This window comes from Diadema antillarum, unplaced genomic scaffold (genome assembly GCF_040938485.1).
Source record: "Diadema antillarum isolate AM-2024a unplaced genomic scaffold, OU_Dant_1.0 scf00000025, whole genome shotgun sequence".
Classification (NCBI taxonomy): domain Eukaryota; kingdom Metazoa; phylum Echinodermata; class Echinoidea; order Diadematoida; family Diadematidae; genus Diadema; species Diadema antillarum.
The window spans coordinates 3,299,364-3,305,363 of record NW_027270914.1 but is presented as its reverse complement, the minus strand read 5'-3'; positions in this window follow the sequence as shown (position 1 = coordinate 3,305,363).

Below are 6,000 nucleotides of genomic sequence, written 5' to 3'. Positions count from 1 at the left end.
CAGATGTATGGTCAGTTTAGGTTTTAGCCGTTTTAATGTTTAGGAATCGGTATATGTATCAGCATTATGGTGGTCACTTTTTTTTTCCCCCATGTAAAATGTTTAGTTAGCTTCGGTTTTAATTTGGTGTGTGTTTAACTGTCAAAGAAACAGGTAACCAAGATACCACAAATATGCAGTGTGACTTGGCGTGCAAATGTTGGTGTTTGTGAGTGCGCACTGGTGGGTATGTTGTTGTTGTTTTGGTTGATGTCTAGTGCATATATGGGTGTGTGTGTGTGTGTGTGTGTTGAGGGAAGGCTACGGGGGTGGGGGTATGTTAGTGGGGAAATAGGTGGGGATGGTTAGGGTCATAGGTAGATGTAGTTAGGTTAGAGTAGAGTAATGGTTAGCGGGGAAATAGGTGGGGATGGTTAGGGTTAGGTAGATGTAGTTAGGCAATGGTAGAATAATGGTTAAGGGGTCAGGCAGGAATATGATTTGTTTTGATGATATACACATATGGTTATTTTGTGCTGTACGGGGGGGGGGAGGGGTGGTTGATAGGTTAGATAGAAAAAAAAATGATGAGCTTTGTTCGGTTAAGTAAAGAATGCTTTTTTAAATATGTTTTAGAAACTGCTGTATTCTCAAGAGAGTGTAAGAGAATTTATATAATGAAGTGGATATTGAGCAATCTGATCAAGTTGATCAAGATTTTTTTTCCCTTTTAAGAGTTATACTTTATCTGATATATTTATGTATATAGTGTGTGCTCTGCCAAAAAAAAAGAAACAAAAAAGAAGGAAGTTAAGTGAAAAAGTGATTGAGTAGCACACATCTCTTAGTCGGTGTGTGAGTGATAAGGCACATTCGGATTGGCTTGATTAGGCTGATCAAAATAGCTTTTTCTGAGAATTATGCAGATTTTTATGTCATTTCTTTTATAAAAACAAGGTATGATTTGGTAAAAAGAATCAAATATATTGTACTGTATGTTTGAAAAATGATTTAGCAGCACAAGAAAGAAGAATGCAGCTGCTTTCTTTTTTTTTTGTTGATGGACGTATTAATTTTATTGTTAATATGGATTTCACATTGAATGAAACTCAAATAAAAGAATATTACAAAAAAAAAAATATGAAGAGCTTGCTTCCAAAAGGCGCTAAATCCATTGAAAATGATGGATTTAGGAAGTGATAGGATAAATGATAGGATTTGGAAGCAAGCTCTTCATATATATATATATATATATATATATGAAATAACAGTTATGAAATATATATATATATATCATTCATTTATTTATTTATTTCCATATCAAAACATAACATCTACAAATATCAAAACACAATTGCCTTGGTACATTTATACATTTTGAATGGAGGGATCATAGAAAGCACACACGAGGCTTGTTGGAAATGATCCCCTACAAACAATTATCAATACATTTCAACTCAACAATATATCATACAAATTCAATTGATAAAACAAAGGTCAAAGATACAATGAAAAGAGAAGAAAAGAGGCAGAGGTGGAAACAATGCATACTTATACTTGCAGTTTCAGATACATTTCATCAAAAATATATTTTTTATAAGGCCTTTTAAATTGACGTAAGGTCTTACTACTCTTGATTGTTGGAGGAAGAGTATTCCAAAGAATAGGGCCATGGTAAAAAATGGAGGATTGAGTTTTTGAAATCCGGTTTAATGGTGTGTGAATATTTTTTGCATTCCTGGTATTATGATTGTGTATAGAACAATTCAAAGTGAAATGGTTGTGAAATACTTCAGAAAGAACATTGTTGGAAACTTTAAACATAAAAATCATACTTTCCAAAGAAGTAAATTCTTGAACAGGTAAAATTTTCATCTTAAGAAATAATGGCTTACTGGGAGCTAAATATGAAGAGTTGGTTATCAAACGAATACTGCGTTTCTGTAATTTATGAATACGATCAATATTTTCTTTGTAGTAAAACCCCAAACAATACTACAATATTTTATGTGAACTGAAACAAACGAATAATACAGCATCTTTAAAATATTTTTTGGAAGAAATTGTAATTTGTACAGAACACCAATACTTTTCGATATTGTTGAACATATATGATTCACGTGAGAATTCCAGGACAATTTATCATCAATAAAAACACCCCAAAATTTTATATCATATACTCGTTTAATTTCCTCATCTCTATACATCAATTTCAAATTACTGTCAATTTTAGTTCTTGTTCCAAATAATACATAATTGGTGTTATCAACATTCAAAATCAATTTGTTTACCGACAACCAATTTCTTATACAATCAGTTGAACATTCATATTATAAAATAATGTCTTTGGGTCTGTGCCTTTACAGAATACACTTGTGTCATCTGCAATATATGTTCATCTTGGAACTTTCCAAGTGTTGGACATCGAATGGTGTAATTATAAGAAGAAAGAGTCTCAAATACGACATGGATCCAACGAGAAGATTCTTTATTACAAAATTTTCGGTCTCCCTCAGACCTTCGTCAGTGTAAAGACAATGATAAGGCATTGTTTTTACACGAGTGTTTGTTTGTTTCTTAGTTAGTTCGTTCGTTGGTTTGACCGTGTGCAAAATAACTCAAAAAGTAGTTAACGGATTGGGATGAAACTTGTAGGAAAGGTTAAGAATGACACAAGTAACAAACGCTTAACTTTTGGTAGTGATCCGAGAATTTTGGGGAACTTTATGAAGGGTTTTTGGATATTTTAGCAGGTAGGGTCAATGAACTTGGGAGTTCAGACTGCGCGTATTCGAGGTTTGCATGCGCGCACTAAAGTGCGTGCTCTAGTTTCTAGACTCTTATGATCTACTTGGTGAAATTCAAGCCGGTTTCCGGTCAGGTTATTCTACGATGGATCATATTTTTTCATTGCACGCAATTATTGATTGGCATTTACAAAAAAAGAGAAAAAATTGTATTGTGCTTTTGTGGATTATAAAAAAGCTTTTGATTTTTATAGTTGATCGAAGTTCGCTTTGGATTAAGTTATTGAAGGACGGGATTGATGGAAAATTATTGCGTGTAATAGTCAAAATATACGACAACGCTAAATCTTGTATTTCATATGGTGGTAAGAAATCCGATTTTTTTCAGAGTAACGTAGGAGTAAGGTAAGATGAGAATTTGTCTCCAATCTTATTTGCACTGTATCTGAATGATTTTGATTTTTTTTTTACAAGAGAGATACAATGGTCTGAGCTCTCTATCTACATCAATTCACGATTGCTTTTATGAGAATGAAATGGATGTTTATATAAATTTATTCACTCTTTTGTACGCTGACGATACTATTGTACTTGCTGAAAGTGCGAATGATTTACAAGATGCTCTTAACGCTCTTTCTGATTATTGCCAATTGTGGCATCTTACTGTTAATACCACAAAGACGAAGGTTGTTATTTTTTCTAGAGGAAAAGTTAGAAATATTCCAAAGTTTTATTTTGCCAATGAACTTTTAAGTGTAATTGATGAGTATGTGTATTTAGGAACAATTTTCAACTATAACAATAGCTTCAAAAAAGCTATAAATAAACAAGTAACTCAAGCACAAAGAGCTATGTACTCCATGAAGAACAAAATTGCATCTCTTTGTCTACCTGTTGATATTCAACTTCAGCTATTTAATCAATTGATATTACCAATTCTGTTATATGGATGTGAGGTTTGGGGTTTTGAAAATGTAATTCAAATTGAAACGTTTTATTTGAAGTTCTGTAAAGAATTGTTTGGTCTGAATAAGAGAATTCCCAATTGCATGACTTACGGTGAACTTGGGCACTACAAATTAGAAAAAATGTCACTAGTCGAATGCTAATGTTCTGGTACCGTCTTGTAAACGGGAATCAGCTAAATTATCAAGCATCATTTATAGCTTTGAATTTTTCTCCTTTTTGAAGGGGAAAAATCAGATGGGTTGGATTTTCAAAGTAAAGAATACTCTTGATAGCTTAGGCCTTTCTGACGTGTGGAAGAGTCAAGCAAGTAATCTATCTTTATCTTCATTCAAAAGAATAATAAATACAAAAATTAAAGATATGAGTCAACAGGAGTGGCACAGTAATGTTGAGTTAAACAATCAATGCACTGTTTATAGAATTTTTAAGCAGCAATTATGCTTTGAAAAGTATCTGATTCGTCTTAATGAAAATGATAGGAAATCTTTAACACGTTTTCGTTGCCTTAATCATAAGCTTCCAATAGTGTCTGGGCGTTACAAAGACATTCCAAGAATTGAACGTTTGTGTACCTATTGTTCTCAAAATGATATTGGTGATGAATTTCATTATTTGTTTGTATGTCCCTTCTTTACGACAGAACGTAAAAGATTTCTCGAAAAATATTATAGGAAGTATCCTAACACATTTAAATATGATCAATTGTTCAATTCCACTAAGAAAAAGACTTTGTCAAACATTTCGAGGTTTTGTAAGGTAATAATGTCCTCTTTTAGTTAGTTACTGCACTTTATTATTTCGTTTGATTTAGTTTATTTCATATACCCTTTGCATGATTATTTGCATCAGGCAGTGCCTGCATCGTTCGTAATTCATGTGATAGATTTACATTTGTATAGTATATTATTTATAACATACTTTTATGCAAATTATATTTGAAAAGTATGTTGATATCTTGTATATATTTGTATTATATATATATATATATATATATATATATAAGTAATTTCTTATAAAGCGCTATGTCCAGAACTCCAGTTACAAACTACTCAAAGCGCTTTCTGCTCTCTCTTAAGAAAATAGAAAAGGTACAAATAAATAGTACATTACAATACAGTGCAATACCATACAAAATAATACAATACAATAACAACGCCTAACAGAAGAAGAAAAAAAACACACACACACACAAGAACCCTATTATACATGTATTTATGTTAATTCTTATTTGAAATTTTTCTATTTTGTGTATTTTCAATTGACATTGTACTCCCATACCCCATGAGGGTCGTTGAGTAATAAATCAAACTTCAAACTTCAAACTGCTAGGGCGAGGCGCGCCGTGCAGCTGAGGGTTTATGACGTAACAAAGGCTTCTATATTGGGAAATCGGGCGACTTTCAGCACGCAATGCTATACATATGGGTGGAAATCACTGATATATATCTCTATGGAAGAACAAGATCAGTGGTGGAAATGAACTGCATGCTTGGCGGAGGTCTGCACTCTCAGAGTGCTTCTCTAGTTTTTTATACGTTACGTCCCAGCGTAATCTAAAGCTATTTTTCAACACGACGCAGGGGAGAGGAGAACGTCCAGCGCACTGGTCGTCTCAATCGTCCGCTCGTCAAAATCTAAAGCTCCCTAATAATAGTGGGGTTCACACACATAGCCCTAAACCTTAAGTTTCACTCGTGGTTTCGAAACTTTAAGTAAACGTTAAGTTTAGAGTGCGTGTGAACAACTCGTGGTTTCGTAACTTCAAGTTAACTTCAAGTTACAAAACCACGACAAAATCTTAGCGCGATAAACTACGAGCCGCGGGGGGTCTCCATCGAAGTCAGCGTACGTGTGGACACAACAAACCTCGAATTTTCGAAACTTTAAGTTTAGCGTGACCTCTCCCTCCACCGTGCGTTTCTGGGTCAGCTCTGAGTTCTTTATCAGCGCTTGTGAATGTAACACGGTAGCCAGCTGCAACAGCTACCTGCACCGCACGTACCCAGGCCCCTGGCCAAGGCGTGGCCGTGGCAAGTTTCATCTGAAGCATGCGCCAAGGGTATACATGTACTACTTCCGATATTAACCACGACGTCATGATTCACTCGAAGTTAGCGGTGTAGTCTAAATGTGTGTGAACCCGCGTCGTTGTTTGAGGGTCGTGGTTTCGAAACTTCGACGATCCCAAACCTTAAGTTTCGTAACCACGACGGTACGGGTGATCAAAGCTAGTGATGTAGCGCGCAGTGTGGAGTAGAGCTCGAGCTGGCGCCGAGTGCAAAATTGTTACCGTGATTTGGGAAGT